The sequence below is a fragment of the Malus domestica genome, chromosome 06 (genome assembly GCF_042453785.1).
Source record: "Malus domestica chromosome 06, GDT2T_hap1".
In the NCBI taxonomy this organism is placed as follows: domain Eukaryota; kingdom Viridiplantae; phylum Streptophyta; class Magnoliopsida; order Rosales; family Rosaceae; genus Malus; species Malus domestica.
Window position 1 is genome coordinate 25,568,176 of NC_091666.1, and position 19,425 is coordinate 25,587,600.

Consider the following 19,425-nt stretch of genomic DNA (forward strand, 5'->3'; position numbering starts at 1 on the left):
TCCACATTTCTCCCTCCCCGGTCGTCTCGACCCTGAAACTCTCGTCCCTCTGTGCAAGTTCTCTTGCCTGGTGTCTGGCCATCGTCTTTTGGTCTGCAACTACAAGTCTACAACAACCCCAGCTCTCGTCTTAAGCCGTCTCCAACTCCGTCTCTAGCTCTCATCTAATTGTACAATATGTGCAAGTTCCCTAGCAAATACAAACTCGCATCTCCAGTTTGGCAGGTTTGCATTCCATTTGAGTACGTTTCTTGTTAGCTTTTTCGTTTGATAATAGCTCCACGGTCTCCAGGTACTTCTGCATCTGCAAGGGAAACATTTGTTTTGATATTACAGAAAGATAAAAGTTAATTGGTTAATTAACTTAATTGGTATCTCCGCTAGGGATGGGCACGGGCTGGGCCAGGCCGGACCGGACCCAAAATTGAAGGGATCAGACTCTACTCTTTTGAAAATATAGTGGGGCGGGGCAAGGTGAATCATGCAAAAATTGAAATGGGAACCGGATCTAATCCGGCTTGTTTCCTAGGGGCCTCGCGGGTACAATTCCAATTCATTCCCTATCAAATTTCCCAATACAACCAATTTACCCAAATCATAAAACTCAATCATAATTTACACACCCAGCCCATCTCCTCAAGAAAAACCTTCAAAGCAACAAACTTTAATACAAAAATTGAATTTTTTACAACCCAGATGACTACTTTTCCAAGATTGCTTAACAATATAATAACCCAATTGATCAAAATCCGAAATTTAACAACTTACTACAACTTTAGCTCCAAATTAGTGATTGCATACAACATAAAAAATAACAAATTCCCTCTTTGGATCCTTTTGTTTTATTTAGAATTCCCCACAAACAGCTTCAAATCAAAAAATAAACCAGAAAGATGGCACAAATGGAAGACCTCAAGCGGCAAACACAAGCTCAACTTCAATAACTGGGTAAGCTTCGAACATTTTCTCCTAGTTGGCGAGGACGCCGATCTCCTTCTCCGTGAGGCCGTCGAGGGAGGTGGTGATGTCCTTGTCCTTGATCATCTTTGCCAAACACCTGCTGGCATCCTTGCGGCGACCATCGCTTATGGATTAATGAAGAAGCTGAAGTCACGATGACAAAGCGATGGTAGGTGAAGTCTGGAGAGAGTCCTCCAGATCGATGCTCCACTTGGGAATTCGAGCGAGGAGAGTCCACTCTTGACTTAGGAAATCAAGAGAGGAGAGACCGAGAGTAAGAGATGTATAAATCAATGGTGGAGATTTAATCTCCGGATGGTATCAACGGTCTGGGCCGATGGTCCCATTTTTTCAAAAATTTGGACCTGGCCTGCCCCGCCATTCACATGGACTCGCCATATCCCGTCCCGTTCTGTTTGGAGTTTACAAAATTTGTACCCGTCCCGTACCTGCCTCGAATTGACTAGACCCACCCCGTCCTGCGATTCCTAGACCTGTTTGCCCACTCCTAATTTCTGCATCTAGATATCAAAGTTTGAATTTCCATTCCTTATTCTGTTTTAACTTTTATAATAGTTTACTTAGTTTAACCCTATCAGTAATTTAAGTTCTGCTTTTTAAATGGATTAATGGGTTTCCTACTTTGCTTGATATCAAAGTTCTTAACTACATAACTAGATCACCGAAAATATGACTTGAATTTGAGTCTTCATCATTCGTACCGAAAAATGACTTTGTTGACCCTAAAAACTACAAAGCCTACGTGGCGCGCAGGCCGAGTAATTAATGAGCTAACTACGTCCTTCGGTGAATGCGGGGCGTGCCAACTCGTCGGCCGAGCTCGGCCGAGGAGTAAATTTGTTGATGTTGCGTTGGGTCGCGCTACTGACTTCTGCGTCTTGCGATTGCGGCCGAGAAAGGAACACGTCTCGGCTTCTTGGGCTCTCGAACCTGAAGACAAGGTTACTATTCTTACGAAGTTCAATATCAAATTCGGCTTTCAATGTGCCGAATGTAATAACTGTAACACCTCACTTCGCCGAGAAGGCTGATGAGATGACCTCGACCAATAAGGATTTAGAAACCCTTCTCGACCGAGACTTGGATAGGTAATCAACCGTTCTCGCCGCAGTGCTGTTGATGCCAACGGAAGATACTGCGAGACCGATTAACTCTACGGTGACAGAGCTATCTATGCCGACTTAAGGTATCACCGGTTGCTTCCACAGTGCTGTTGATGCCAACGGAAGATGTGTCAGCGAAAAAAGGAACAAGAAAAATCACAAAGTTGTGAGAATTTGCGCAGGGCAATTTTGTATTGATTTGCAGGGGTCTAACTTGGTGCACAGCGTCCCCTATTTATAGTACTGATCCTTGAGTCCGAGTTTAAATCCTACTCGGACTAGGTTTCCCTCTCCGGATCACCTCGACCAGTCCTATATTTACTAGGACTATGAATCTAGTCCTTAGCTAAGCTGGATTCGTTTTCTGGATATCCGATCCCGTCGAGACTCCTCATTGCACTAGGACTTGTCCTAACCGCTCTAGGTTTGGACTCCCACGGGTTGACCGATCTATGGCCCTTTTGCCGCCCGGCCTCCTGGGCCGAGAGTGATCCTACCCTCGGCCCAAACTATTATTTTGGGCCCAAACATTGCCCCCTCGCTTCTGAGGTCCTCGGCCTGAAACCTTCGGCCGAGTTTCGGCCTTGAAGAAGCGAATCTACCATTCAGAGTCCTAATATCCGAGTTCCGAGGCGCATTTATTGAACACGATCGCACGATCTTGATACTGCTAAACCATTCGCCACGTGGCGTCCCCTAACATGGCCAATCCCCAAGAATGACGTCCAAAGCGTGCAACAGCCTGAACCGTCTTGCCATCATGATCTTATGGCTGAACTTAAACACTACCTCAATCCGCGAGCCACTACCTCAATCCGTGAGCCACTTGTCATCGTGCGGGCGTCGAACCGTCTTTCGTCATCAATTTCGCCGTCACACGCGATCGTGCGCCCTCAAAACCTAAAACCTTCAGTCTTCTCAACCGCATTTCCCAAATGTTCATCATGATCAACGATTCCTTCGGTCGATTTTGCCCTTTGTTTTGAATTTCGAACGATTGCTCTTCCCTCCACAACTCTATAAATACCGACATTCTCTCATTTGTACTTTACGCTCCCAAAATTTTCTGAAATCCCTTGCCATTGCCTTCTAGTGCATTTTTCCATTCCAGGTCTCCGTCTTCAAATCCCCACCCCAAAAAATCCTTTTACGCCTTGCTTCCTTCTTACAATGGCGTCCTTCATCTCCAAGCTTACCGGGGAATGTGACCAACATCAGAAGATTCTTGATCGGAGTTCGATCAAGACTATACGTTTTGAAAACGATATGAGTACTCAGCACCAGATCCTGGGTCCTCTCTTCAATGCTGCGATACCGCCGACCATCACCAGCCTTCTCCAGGAGCACTGCCTAACACCCTTGCTTCAAGGGTTTGAATGGTCGCGATGGGATGTGGCGAAACCCCAGGGCTCCTGGCCTTCGACGACCACAACCTGGGCAGCCTGGGTTGTGCGAATGGAACGGCTCTTCGGCGAGCAATGGAAGACCCTCGGCATCTACGATGCCATCCTCCTCTCGTCCATGGATGTCATCCTCGACAAGGAGCTTCTCCTAGCCGCTCTGTGCTTCTGGTGCTCGGCCACCAACACAATGGTTCTTCCTCTTGGTCCCATTGGTCCCACCACCCTGGACATCACCGCCATTCTGGGGACTTCGGCAACCGGGATCCCTGTCGACGCAACCCTCTCTAGGCACCCGTCGAATATCGATCTGAAGACGCTTTTCAATCGTCGAGCCTTCGAGATCCTGAACCGTGACGGTCACATCCCGTCGAAGGAAGACATTCAGAAGCTCCACAAGAACTTCTGTAATTACAACACCCTTTATCTTCACTTCGCCGGCAGAGGAGAAGAGGACCTGCGAGAAGGAGAGCATGAAGCCTTCCTCTTCTATTAGTACAACAAATACATTTGTTGTACCAAGTCAAACAAGTGTTTGGTCGAGAACATGCCGGTAGCCGAAGCCCTGGCTAGTGGTCACGTCCTGGCACTGAGTTCCAACATTCTCGCCCAACTCTTCCGTTGCCTGGCCGAGGCAACCCTCCACAAGGTCGACCCGCACCAGAATGGTCCCCTCTGGGTCTTCCAGCTCTGGTTACAGGTGTACTTCACCTCCCTTCAGCCGGCCATAGCTGACTTCACACCAACGGAGGCGCTTGGACCTCAGCTGGCCTCTCGACCGATACCTCCCCATCAAGCCGAAGAGGTATTTCGGTACCTCTTCGCTCTCGACGACTTCTCCAACGACGAGTTCCTGATATGTCGTCGTCGGAGCTATCCTTCCTTCATCAGGCTGCCTACCTCTACATGGGGCGCAGAGGAGGACGCCGATCTTCGTCAGACCTGGGGGTCGTTTGTGCTTGCTCGCGACCTACCTCTCGGCTGTGATGGGAAACGGTCGGGTTGGGAAGTATATCATCCGAACTTCCTAGCCCGACAACTCGGCTATCTTCAGGGCTGCCCTGTCCCCCTTCTCTCCTCCCGAACAGTCCTAAGCCGTGGCCGTGAACCTCGTTCCTCGGAGAAGGAATGTAACATGGCCGCGAGGGAGTTCCAGGAGTCCTGCCAAAAATTCCGCCTTCGACCGGCCACCCCAGAAACCCATTGCACCGACACCTTTGGTGAGTGGTGGGAAAATTACACCCAGGAATTCTTTGGTGCTCCGGTCGAAGAGGTACTGAACAGACTCTTCGGTGACCGACCTAAGAAGGCCTCGGTCCCCCAAACTCAAGGTAATTGTTCATTTCTCACAATTTTTTTTTTTTTTCAACCTTGCATATTGCTTTGCCTTACTGACCCGTTTTTATCTTCTTAGGTAGTCGGCCTTCCAGAAAAATGGAGGCTGTTGCCGCGGTCACGACCGAGAAAAAATCGATCGTGGCTAAAAAGGATAAAACCGCCGGTCGGGCCGTGCTGACCAAACGACCTCGTCAAGAGGTCGAGCCGGTCGTTGAACCTCCACAGCCTGCCAAGCGGGTAAAACAGCTGGCAAAGAAGGGTGCACGGGAGATCCACGTCATCTCCAGTCAAACTACATGGGCGACTACTCCCAGTGTTTCCCCTTCTCCTGCCGTTGTTGAAACCTCAGTCGAGAAACAGCCGGCCCCGGCCGCAGAGACAATTGGAACGCGGCCTGTCTCTGGGACTGGTATACCAGTTGCGCCTCCCTCCGCCGAGAAAGCACCCGTTCCAAAAAATGTGGTTTCTGTGACCGAGGGAAAAACCCCTGAAAATCCAAAGCCCTCGGTCTTCATTCTGGAAGAGAGTGAGGGGAGCGACGAGGTCCCGCTGGCAGATTGTCCGCACCCTCGCCGGCAACCTCCCCCAAGGTCCGAGATGGTGGTTCAAGCCGGCCCCTCCACGGCTGACCGTGGCAAGCGTCCGGTCGAGGAACCCACGGCAGTGGCCGAACCTCTCGTTCCCTCTCAGGACCAGGATGTCCCTGCCTCCTCCGAAACGGCTGTTCCGGTCGGCCCATCTGCAGCCGACCGTGGCAAACGCCCGCTCGACGAACCCGAGGCAACGGCGGACTCGCCCGTTCATCCCCAAGACCAGGGCTTCCACATTCCTCCACAGGAGGTTACTTCGGCCTTCGTAAGTACCTTCGACCATCTTTCCTTGATTGCTTTTTTCTTTAGAATTCTAAACGAGGAAAATAATAAATGTCAGGTGCCTGTACATTCTTTTCACCGAGAATTCTATGCGCCGAAGGGCGTTATCTACATTTCGTGGCCGCCTCAGTGGCCATCAAACGTAGATAACCTCCATCGGCCGCGTGAACTGAGAAGCAACCTGAAACACTGGGCTCGGCCATTGAGTTCTTTAGGTTCGACCAACGATCCTGGAGACATGGCCGAGGTCTCCTCTCGGCAGGTTAAAAAACGAAACCTTCTTGCTACTCCTGTCATGACTTCTTTTAAACTTAACCTGATTTGTATGTGCAGGCTTCCTGGGAGGTCGAATTCAAAGCCCTCCTCTCCAGTACTATTGCAGAGTCTGGTCCTTCGGCCGCTACGACCGAAGCTGCCGATCCCAGCGCCCTAACCCAGCTGCGAGAAGTCCTGTCGCTCTCATCATCGCAAGTACTTGAGCGCAACGGTCTTGATCTGCTCGGCGTGTGTCTGAACGACCTTGGAGCCGACGGTCGCCTGAGCGGAGATGCCATAGTTCGGGCATCGTCTGCCTTGGAGCGCGTTCGGGAGACATTTAGCATCTTCCAAACCGCTCTAAAGGCCGAACAAGACCTGCAAGCCGCCACGGCCGTTCAAGACACCCTCCGTCCGAAGATTGACGATCTACGGGCAAAAGGAGACGCGTTAGCCGAGCTCGACCGTCAGATGGCCGAACTACTAAAGCGTCGGTCGGCCATTGCTTCCGAGCTTGCTAGAGACTTCGAGTCAGGCGGGAAGGATCGCCTAACCGAGTATGCAGCAGCCAAAAAACGGGTCGAGCGGCTGAAGCTGGACAAAAAGAATCGGCAAGCCGAAGTCCTCATGGCCGACGTGCGGTGGTTGGAGTTGAAGGCTCTGCTCAGCACTCTTCTTCCATCTTCTCCTTAAATGTATCTGAATGTAAACCAACCGACCTACTCATTTTGTAAATACTTATCAATTTTAATGGACTGGTTTACTATTCCCGCATTTCCCATGTGATCGGATAATATTTCTTCAAAAACTTCCCATTAATCGGTAATCTGTGGACCGCACTGGTTCGGTCTTTAAGATGATACGCCCCTTTTCCATATACTTTATGCACAATAAACGGCCCTTCCCAATTCGGCGACCACTTGCCGAACCTAGGATCTTTCATTCCTACGGGTAACACCGTTTGCCACACCAACTCACCCTCGCCGAATGTTTTCTGTCGCACCTTTTGATTATAGGCTCGCTCGGCAATCTGTTTTTTCGCCACTAGTAAGTTATAAGCGTCAAGTCGCGCTTCTTCCAAATCTTCTAATTCCTGTCTCATGGACTGACTATATTCGGCGCTAAACAAACTACTTTGTTCAATTAATCGCAACGAATTTATGCTCAACTCGACTGGTAGCATTGCATCGTGTCCGTAGGTTAATGCGTATGGGGTTGTCGCAGTCGCCGACCGGGGCGACGTTCGGTATGCCCATAATGCCTCGTTCAACTTCAAATGCCACATCCCAGGCCTTTCTTTTATTATTTTTCCAAGGATGCCGATCAAGACTTTATTACTTGCCTCGGCCTGCCCATTCGCCTGTGGATAATACGGTGTGGACTGCTCCAGCCGAATTTTCAAATTGGCCGTGTATTCCTTAAACCTTTCGGCTGTGAAGATTGTTCCATTGTCGGTTATGATCGTTTCTGGCACACCGAACCGGGTCACAATATGTTCCTCCACGAAATCGCAAACTTCTTTAGATGTTAACTCGGCATATGATTTTGCTTCGACCCACTTAGTAAAGTAATCAGTTGCGACTATTATCCATGCATGCTTAGCAGCTCCAGAAGTCGGCGTGATTTTGCCGATTACGTCCATGGCCCATCCTCTAAACGGCCACGGCTTAATGACCGAATGTAGTGATTCGGCCGGGGCCCTTTGTATAGGCCCATGGATTTGGCACTGCACGCATCCTCGTGCAAACTCGATACAATCTTTCAGTATTCTCGGCCAAAAATAGCCGTGTCGTCGGAGTAGCCATCGCATTTTCCGTCCAGACTGGTGAGCTCCGCATACCCCTTCATGAACCTCTGCGATCGCCCGAGCACTCTCTTGGGGGCCGAGGCATAGCAATAACAAACCATCTTCGCCCTTTCGGTACAACTCGTTCTGGTATGTGACATAGTTCGTGGCATGAACCCGTGTCCTGCGACTATGTTTTCCGTTAGGATTGTCAAGGTACTGCATAATGGGTTTTCTCCAATCATCTGGTACTGCCTCGACCGCGCAAATTTCTATAGAGTCCTGTCGATCTAACAACGAAGGCAGGGACATGACCCTGGTGCGTATCACATTGTCTCGACGGAGGATTTGCTGATTAACCAAGGCCGGGTATAGTTGTCGTAATATTGGTATCTCCCGGCCTAGCTTGCCCCCCAGGAGTTGTGCACCGGAGGCGATTTGAGCCAACTCGTCTGCGTCGGTATTATGAACCCGAGAAACATGCTCGAATGTAATACCGTCAAAGGACTCGGCCAAATAGCTGGCGACCATGTGGAAATGCGCCAGAGTACAACTCATGCAACGAAAAGACCCATTAATTTGGTTAATCACCAGTTCAGAATCCCCGAGGACGAGGACACGAGTGGCGCGTAGGTCAAGAAGGAGGCCCAGACCAATGACCAGAGCCTCGTATTCGGCCTGGTTATTGGTGCAGTCGAAATCCAATTTGAGCGAAAAATACCAACGATCGTTGTGAGGAGATTGAATGACGATGCCTGTGCCGGCCGAGGACGAAGTACTGGAACCATCGAAATACATCGTCCAATAGTTGTCGCGGGTCAACACCATGTCGATTTCGACGTCAGCACCCCCGAAACCGTAAGGCGAAGGGTGCTGGGCAAGGAAATCGGCCAACGCCTGTCCTTTCACAGCTTTTTGCGGCACGTATTGCAAACTGAACTCGGACAACGCCATCGTCCATTTCCCAATTCGGCCCTTCACAATTGGCCGGGTAAGCATGTACCGGATAACGTCGGTCTGGGCAATGACTTGGGTGACCGACGGGAGCATGTAATGCCGAAGCTTGGATGCAGCGAAGAACATGGCGAGACAGAGCTTCTCAACGGCGGAATAATTGATCTCCGGGTGACTCAGATTCCGGCTGAGGTAGAAGATAGCCTGTTCCCGTCCGGCATCGTTGTCTTGCACGAGGAGGAAACCGATGGACTCTTCGGCCGCCGAAATGTATAGCTTGAAAGGCTTACCGCGCTGAGGAGGGACCAGGACATGTGGGTTTGTAAGAGAAACCTTGATCTGCGTAAACGCCACCTGATGCTCCTCATTCCACACGAACTTATCTGAGTCCTTGAGTTTCAAAAGTGTGGAAAATGCTTTCATTTTTCATGCCGAATTAGCAATAAATCGGCGTAAAAAATTGATCTGGCCGAGTAAGGACTGTAATTGTTTCTTCGTTGTTGAGGGTGGGGCAGTGATGATTGCGCGTGCCTTATTCTCATCGACTTCAATCCCACGATGATGTACGAGGAAACCAAGAAAATTCCCGGCCGATACACCGAAGGCACACTTGGCAGGATTCATCTTGAGGTTGTGCTGACGCATGCGGAGGAAAGCCTGTCGAAGATCGTCCAGATGTGTCTGTCGGCGTTTAGATTTGACGACAACGTCGTCGATATAAACTTCGACGATTGTGCCAATTAAATCATGGAAGATGGTGTTCATCGCCCGTTGGTACGTGGCGCCAGCATTCTTGAGGCCGAATGGCATGACAACCCATTCGTAAGTGCCGAGTGCCCCCGGGCAACGGAAAGCAGTTTTGTGCACGTCGGCTTTGGCAATAAATATTTGGTTATACCCGGCATGTCCATCCATAAAGGATAAGATCGCATGATTGGCCACAGCATCGATTAACAGATCTGAAATCGGCATTGTATACTCATCTTTGGGAGTTGCCAGATTCAGATTTCGAAAATCGGTGCAGATGCGCAATGCACCATTTTTCTTTAATACAGGAACAATATTCGCCAACCATTCGACATATCGAGCTGTCCGAATGAATCCGGCTTTCAAAAGCCGAACTAGTTCGTCCTTGACACTGAGTTGTACTTCGGTCGAGAATCGGCGAGGTGGCTGACGGAAAGGCTTAAATCCGGGCTTAATACGTAGTTCATGCTCGACCAGAGCACGATCTAAGCCGGGCATTTCATGATAACTCCAAGCAAAGCAATCTTTGAATTCCGTAAGCAAGGCACGCAACTCGTCCTTCATTTGTTGAGGAAGTAAAGCGCTAACAAACAAAGGTCGTGGTCATCGGCCGTCCCAACATTAATTTCTTCTAGGGGGTCCTTAACTTGGGGCCGATGATCCTCGAGCTCAGCCGGGGCGGCTCGGACTTTATCAAAAGATAAGGCAGGACCATGATCCTTTTCGGCAAGGAACTCAACGAGGTTAACGCCGGAATTCGGTTGCCGAGATATAGCATACCAATGGGCCAGCAGTCGTTCCATCGTAGATGAAACCGCGGCCCTACGTTTGTCCTGATATGTGTCAGACATCAGATTCGGGGAGAAAATTGGCCAATCCGAGTCTCGCCGAATCCTGGTGGACAGTCTCGGCGCCAACCTCGATAGCTTTCTGAACTGAAATCCGAGTCGGCCGTCCGTCTTCATTGAAGCCTTGCAACGTAATATAGCCGACGTGGTCATCATAATACCGGGCTTGGATCATGTTCGCTTCGAAGGGCTGGCTATCGGCCGGGTGAACAGTGACCGATTTGCCGTCCCAAAAGACAAGCACTTGATACAACGACGAAGGAATACAACTGGTTTGATGGATCCAATCTCGGCCAAGCAACGCATTATACTCGGTTTTGGAATCAACCACAAAAAAAGCGGTCATGTGGGTGCGACCAGCAATATTCACAGTTAACGGAAGTACACCTTTGGTTTGGGATTTGTCGCCGACGAAACTACTCATTGTGATTCCTGACGGAATAAGCTCGTCATTCGAACGGCGTAAGGCCTTCATGATGTTCAGAGGCATGATATTGACGGTAGCCCCACAGTCGACAAAAACTTTAGAAACTGGATATCCCTCAATGTGGGCCGTCACATACAATGGCTTTAAATGGTGAAGCTTGGTCGACGATGAACGAGGGAATAATTCGGCCAAGGCAGCCTTTAAACCATCATCTTTCGTTGCTGACTTAGCTTCAGCAATCGACACAAAATCAATATGGCCGAGTTCTTCGGCAACCACATCTCCATCGAGGAAATTTGGTTGAGCCGTGCTTGATTGAAAATCGGCAGGTAACACATGGACCATACTAATTTCCATATTATCCAGGACTGACGGGCCCATTTGGTCAAGACCCTCCTCATTTGGTTGGTCGGCGACTACGGATTCAGTTGTTGTCAAAGTCGGACAACGAGACTCTTCTGTCCCTTCTTCGACGACGTCAACCGGCGGAGCTGCTTCGGCGACAGGTTGGTTCTGCGTGACCGCCTCAGGCGAGATTGACAATGTACTTGGGATCAAGACCTGAACCTGATCCTGGTAGTGTAGCCGAGCATCCCTAGTGTCGAGATAAGCATCCAGACGGGCAATACGTGCGATTTCATCGGTCGTAAGGCCGAAGAGAGAAACTGCTGAAAATACTTCAAAGTGATATCGCAAATATTGAAGGTCCTCCAGCGAGAAAGGAAGGTCGGCTGCATTGATATCGGTGTATGGGTCGACTTCAAATCCAAGGACACGAGCTTCTCGGATGTGCTGGAACCTTGCTTTCAATCCTGGATCTGAGGTCTTCTGGATGATCCGCTCAGCATCCGGGCAAGTCAGGACCAGATCAATGGTGTCCTGGCATGCCTTCGGCAAACCATACAGATCGTTGGCCGAATGTTTCTTATGAAATTCTCGCATATACTCCAAAGACTCCCCAAGGAATGGGGGATGCAAATTCCGTCGAATTTTGACCAAAGGTTCTGGTATAGCCGGTGGGTATAATTTGCTTTCGGCCTCTTGCCTGAAATGTTCAAGGCGTGCCTTCATCTCCCCTGGTCGAATGAGAAGTTTAATCCGTTTATCAGCGTCTTCAAACATGGTCTCGACATCTTGATCGACCAGCCGTTTCCCTTGAGCCAACTCTGTCATAATTGCTGGAGGTGGTCACTCATCATCAGTGGCAGCTGTGTCCTTTGGCCGCCACTTAGGGGCCGAAGTTTCCTGGGCTGCTCGTCGGCGAGCCATGCAATCTATCCGTTGATGCCGGCGTTTCTGAGATTTGGATAGCGCGGTGTAGACGCCCTTCGAAGAATGGTATGTATACCAACGTTGATCTCTAGGCTCGGGAGGCTTGAAGGTCTTTTGGCTCCGCGATGATTCTGAACTGCTAGAATTACGCTTATGGTAATCATCGTCATAGAATGAAGCATCAAAATCGAGGCGCCGCCTGACCGGGGGTGTCTCTTCCATCCGTACTTTAGGACCGAGCCTCTCAAAAACCCCATGATGTTGGCCTTCATTGGCTACCTTTGGCCGAGTTGTGGCCACAAGTTGCGAAGAGGGCTTCTCCTCTGGTTCACTGTCGACCTTCGCTCTACATTTCCCGCACAAAACCGCCGCCCCACTGTCTTCATCGGTGCTATAATCCATCATAGGTTTGACAATAGCAGGCCCCGTTAAAACCGTATGTGGCTTGTTTGAACGAAAATCGGCCATGAACCGTGGCCGACAATTCTGACTCCGCGGGCGTTGCGTCTCCACCACTTCGGCCTTGCCTTTCCCTTTGTCCTTGGGTAGGTACGCGTCGACCATATTTACTGTTGCCGTGGGGAACGGATCAGTATCAACACTCATCTTCTTCTCGGGAAACTTCAGTTTGCCATTATCAATCCAGCTTTGGACGTTATCGCGAAATACAACGCAATTGTTTGTCGTATGTTTGCTCGAATTGTGGTATTTGCAATACACCTTTCCTTTAAGTTCTTCGGCCTTAGGAATGTTATGACCAGGCCGAAGCTTGATGATTCTTGCTGATAACAGTTGGTCAAAAATTGCGTCAGCCTTGGTAATATCAAAAGTATAAACCTTTGGCGGTTTCAATGTTCCTTCAGTGGCCGAGCGACTTTTGGCTTCTCTAGAATCAACCTGAGTCAATGCCTTGCAAACGTATGGCTTATCTATCACTATCTCAGCCGCATCCACACTAACGCATTCATCCTCGGTCGATGCATAATTAACAGTAGGATTCTTGTAAATCGTCCCCCGAGTTGGAGTCTTCGAAATCTTTTCCTCACGGAGCAAATAATCGTACTGCTCGACATGTTGGGCTAATTCGTACATATCACGAAAATTTGCCCCCAGGAATTTCTTTTTGTATTCGACGTCGAGGCCGTTCAAAGCAAGCTTGACAAATTCGACTTCGGGTAAAGGCACTCGGCACCAATTCCTAGCTGATTTAAACCTAGTAAGATAATCCATTGGTGACTCATCAGATGCCTGAGCCATCCGTGCCAATGAAGAGACTGACATCTCCATCCCAGGCCGATAAAACTGCTCGTGGAACTTCTCGACCAACTCCTCCCAGTTTTGGACGGAATTAGGAGGGAGATTGATGTACCAGGCAAATGCCGAGCCGGTCAATGAAAAATTGAACAGCCGTAACTTGTGGAAATCACTATTAACATCTCCGCATTGCGCGGTGAAACGAGCCACGTGCTCCAACGAAGACAGGGACGATTCACCGGCAAAAAGACTAAAATCTGGGATCTTGAAACCCTTCGGGTATCCAAACGTTTCCACGTAAGCTGGGTACGGATGAATAAACTTGGGAAAATTCAGCCTTTTCTTCATGGCCGAGTCGATCATCCGCTGAACTTCGGTCATATCAACAGGTGTTGCTTCGATCCTCTGGTCGGTTCCGTCCGACCTACTATTCAACCCTCCTCATTTTTCCAAGTTAATTGGTTTGAGCGGAACAGGAATAGGCTCGGCCGGTACAATCGGTACCGGGTTGTTTCCTGGTGGACAATGTTGAAGAAGCTCGAAAGGCCTGCTGCCCCCAACTTTACTAACCAGCATCTCGAGCAACCTGGTTTGTCGGTCATTGGAACTGAGTATTGCATCATGCAGCTTGTCAATGCCTCGACTGAACGTCTGCTCGACTGACCGAGATTGCTCGTCTAGTCGCTTTCGGAGAAACGACCTCGTTGGTGGGTCAGATCCTTCACCACCATCCTCATCACACTCCTCTACTATCCCTTCATTGAGAACGCATGTGTTCCTGTTAGGGATCTCTGAACCACGGAGTTGACCGCCGAGATTAACTTCTCTCTCTCGGCGAGTCGCGCTCGTGGACTCAGGCGTACCAGCGCTAAGGGGATTCTGCGCCTGTGGCACACTCTGTCCTATGCTCTGACTCGGCAAATCGGCTGTCGACTTTCCCATAGCTGTTTTCTTTTTTACCGATCGTGTTTCAATTGGCATGAACTTCGTAGTTTAGCACTGGGTCCCACTGGGCGTGCCAAAATGTTGACCCTAAAAACTACAAAGCCTACGTGGCACACAGGCCGAGTAATTAATGAGCTAACTACGTCCTTCGGTGAATGCGGGGCGTGCCAACTCGTCGGCCGAGCTCGGCCGAGGAGTAAATTTGTTGATGTTGCGTTGGGTCGCGCTACTGACTTCTGCGTCTTGCGATTGCGTCCGAGAAAGGAACACGTCTCGGCCTCTTGGGCTCTCGAACCTGAAGACAAGGTTACTATTCTTACGAAGTTCAATATCAAATTCGACTTTCAATGTGCCGAATGTAATAACTGTAACACCTCACTTCGCCGAGAAGGCTGATGAGATGACCTCGACCAATAAGGATTTAGAAACCCTTCTCGACTGAGACTTGGATAGGTAATCAACCGTTCTCGCCGCAGTGCTGTTGATGCCAACGGAAGATACTGCGAGACCGATTAACTCTACGGTGACAGAGCTATCTATGCCGACTTAAGGTATCAACGGTTGCTTCCACAGTGTTGTTGATGCCAACGGAAGATGTGTCAGCGAAAAAAGGAACAAGAAAAATCACAAAGTTGTGAGAATTTGCGCAGGGCAATTTTGTATTGATTTGCAGGGGTCTAACTTGGTGCACAGCGTCCCCTATTTATAGTACTGATCCTTAAGTCCGAGTTTAAATCCTACTCGGACTAGGTTTCCCTCTCCGGATCACCTCGACCAGTCCTATATTTACTAGGACTATGAATCTAGTCCTTAGCTAAGCTGGATTCGTTTTCTGGATATCCGATCCCGTCGAGACTCCTCATTGCACTAGGACTTGTCCTAACCGCTCTAGGTTTGGACTCCCACGGGTTGACCGATCCATGGCCCTTTTGCCGCCCGGCCTCCTGGGCCGAGAGTGATCCTGCCCTCGGCCCAAACTATTATTTTGGGCCCAAACAGACTTAAATTTGAGTCTCAGTTTAAATTAGTTCATCATTTGTACTATTTAATTTTCCTATTCTTTTTAAGTTGTTGTGTTCTTGAACGCTTTTAATGTACCCGTACCCCATTTTCCACTTTACTCTATGAGAATGGTTCTCATATTGGTTTGGTTAAATTTTTTTGAGATGTCGAATTTGACGCTAATTCTCATTTTGGTTTGGTTCTCATAATGGAATATTATATTTAGATGTTAGGCATTGCATTATTCGGAGCATCTAATGCAATGTCATCTTCCTCTTAAACTGAAAATTTGTTGAAGGGTAGTTCAGACGATGTGGGATGGGAGTATGGGATTTGGCAAATCTTACAAGCTCAGATAAGGTGCAATGTAAGTTGTGCAACGAAATAATTAGTGGTGGAGTATATAAATTGACACAACACATAACCAACATAAAAGGGAAATGTAGCATCGTTCACAAAGTCTTCGGATGAGGATAAAGTCAAATGTAGAGCTCAATTAGAAGAAGCCAAAAGTAAGAAGAAACGTAGGAATAAACACAACCAGGAAGTGAGGGAAGAGGTTTAGCTTCAAGAAATTGAAGAAGAAGAAGACATTGACGTTGTTGGGTCAAGGAAAAGGTTGCGCACTCTTGGATTAGGATATGGCATCCACAATCAATCCTGATTCTTAAAAAAAGCAAGAAGACGGGGTAACAAAACATCCATGATGCAATTTGGGGGGATAGAGCTCATCAAGTATCAATTTTTTGCTCGATGGTGTATAAAACCTATATTCATTTATGTGCCATTGATGATGATAGTTTCAAACACTTTGTATAAGCAGTTGGTCAATTTGACTCGGGTTACCAACCTTCAAGCCAATACGATTTAAGAAAGCCTATATTGAAAGAAGAGGTAAAGAGTGAAAAATTCACTTAAGAATAATGAAGAAGAGTGGGCTTTGAATGGTTACATAATTATGATTGATGGTTGGAGCGACCAGAAGAGGAGAAGCATACTGAATTTGTGTCACAATTGCAAGGAAAGCACCATATTTCTTTCTTCCAAGGAATGCCCTAGTGAAGCACTCAATGGAGAATACATTTTTGAATATGTTGATAAGTGTGTTTAAAGAAATCGAGCCTCAAAATGTAATTTAAATGGTTAACGATAATGCTTCTAACAATATGGCGGTGATCAACACGATGAAGAAAAAGAGGCCAAACATGTTTTGGAAATCATCTAAGTGGAACCTCATGCTTCAAGGGATTGATAATCTACCTAGGTTCAAGGGAGTTATTGACAAGGTAAAAATTTTCACTATCTTCATTTATGCACATCATAAATCTTTGGCATGGATGAGGAAGCATACAAGAAAAAAGAGAAATAGTGAGGCTGGAGTCCATTAGATTTGCAACCTTTTTCTCACATTGCAAAGCTTGAGTGATTAGAGAAAAGACTTAAAGAATATGGTTGCTAGTGATGAATGTTAACATTGCAAACATTCCAAGAGCCCCAAGGGGAAAACGACATATGCTACCATAGTGAGTGCGCATTCTTTGAGTGGGGTCTCACTTTGCTTGAAAGTGTTTGAACCTTTATTTATGGTACTTCGAATATGGATGGAGATAAAAATGCATCAATGAGATTTTTGTAAGGCGAGCCACAAAAAACAAAGAAGGAGATTAAAGAGGCATTAAAAAATAGTGAGGCCAACTATCAACCAATTCTCTAAATAATTGATGAAAAAGTTTGTGATCGGCTCGATAGTCTATTGCATTTGGCGAGCTACTTCTTGAACCCTTATTACTTCTTCAAAGATCAAAGCATACAACATGATCCAATTGTCATGGAGGGCGTCTTTACTTGTCTTGAGAAGTTATTTCCGGATAACTATGATGTCCAAAACCAAATGATAAATGTTTGAGATGCATAAGTATGACAAAAAGAGAGGATGAATTTGGCCGAGGTTGGATGCGTTGAGAATGATGACAACTATAATCCAGGTATTCATATTCACATAATGCTTGTATTTTATTTATTAAATTTGGCTTTCCTACTTCTGTTTTTTTTTACTAATCGTGTTTTTTTTTTCTGCTTTAGTTTCATCGTGGTATATTTATAGAAATTGTATACCTAATTTGCAAAGGAGGGCTATAAAGATTCTCTCATTGACTACAAGTTCATCCGGTTGTGAGAGGAATTTGAGCACTTTTGAGGAGATACATACAAAAGAAAATTAATAGATTAAATATAACAAGATTAAATAATTTAGTCTGTCCAATTCAATGCAGAGATCATGAATAAGAAGAAAAGAAACAAGAAGCAGAAAATGGATATATTACTTGTAGTATGGTGCAAGGATGGATTGTGGAGGGTAGTGATGAAGAAGTTGAGCTTGATTCAGGAATGGATGGAGAGACATCGGAGGTGGGTAAGTTTCCTAGAGCCTAGGAGGAGTTTTAGAAATGTTGAAGTGAGAGAACTTCATGATGAAGATTTTGTATCGGATGAGGACACGGAAAGAGATGATGAAGTTGAGTTTGAGTCTGACATAGAGAAAGAGTCTTAGAGGGATATGGAGAAGAAGAGATTGATGCTTAGCTTTACAACTTTGCAATTATCTTATATAATTATATTTTCTTATTCCTTCTAATTTGCATTTTATGTATTTTTAAATTGTGAACTTGTTGGATACATGTATCATCCATGTATACTCCTCACAATGATAATATGTTTAATGAAAACTCAAGATATTTGATATCTTTCTCTTTGAATGAGATCTCAATTCTAACGATGGTTTCATTAGATATCTTACAACTAGAAGCCCTCCTTTTTCCGATCCATTTCCTCCACCACCACGAACCCCAGTTAGATTCAGGCATGATACCTTTTTAAATATTGAACTTGTTAAATACATGTACTTTATGTATTATTCTACTTCTATTTTTGCATTTTATCATTTTTTTTATTATCCAGGTAAGTATAGGTTTTCTTTGAAGTGTTAATAAACACTTATTTAAAAGATATACAATAAATTTTACATAAATCCACCTAGGCCACTTAAGCGCTGGGTCTCTAATAAATGTATGGTTTCCTAGTTATATAACATTTCAGTATCTTGGAAATTTTCCGCGTTTTTCAGCAATAATGACACTTGCCGAGTTCAATGTTATCTTTTCGACTTCCAGGTGGTCCCCCCCCCCCCCAACAAGGACATTTCCTCGAGCATCAAGTCCTTTTAATGCCACAACTTCATCTAATTTGTCTGCTCCAAAAACTCCATCCTTCACTAATACAGCTTCACAACAACTTTACATTTCAGAAATTCTCCCCGATTTCGATCTATTTGACACAGTATGTATGGACAAATAAAAAAACAAGAGGAAACAAAATGGAATTCTTTTGTATACTTTATAGTTTATATGCATATGATATATAAGGGCTTTGACACCATCCCAACCTCTTACAGTTTTCCCTTAAACCTCAATCTCCATCTCTCTTTAGTTCGTCAAGCTCTGGATTTTCATTTTCTGCTCCAGCTACAACGACTTCCACATTTAATTCCAATCCTTTCAATCCCACACCTCCAACTGCCCAGAAAGGTGGTGCTTTTACCAGTCCATTTGGTTTGAGGATATATGTGGCAAATTAACTCATCGGATTCTTAATGGATATCTATTAAAATCCGTTCAATTTGATATCACTTTAATATAAATGTGAGATTGGTAGTGTGATGATGGTGTAAGGTGAAATCAAACTAAAAGTCTTAATGGATACCATTAACAATCGAATTGGTTGATTTGCCACCTCTATTTGGGAATCTTCAGTGATGCTGGTGCTACAAGCAGCCTAATGGGTTTTAATTAAGGAGCTGTAAGTTTTTAATTTTTAATCATAAAAGGTTTTAATTGATGATTGGTTAACTTTTTTCTCTATTTATTGCCCAAGCAACTGATTTATTGTTCTGCGCCTTTCCCATCTCAATCACATTTCGGATTGAAACAAGACTCCTGTGTTGTACAAATAGGTGTTGCTAGCGCTACTAGCGCCTAACGTCTTTTATGTTACTTGAAGTTGTGCCCTAAGCTTGCTTTGATAGGGTTGTGATCCCACCCTTCTCATTATCTTGCCATCTAGCAAACTAAGTTTCGTGTGTTAATTTTTGTTGAGTGATGGTTTACTTTGTTAATGTTAAAACTCACATTAAAGAAAATGGACGTTTCTGTATCTAACATTCGCCTTTTTTTTTTTTTTTGGGA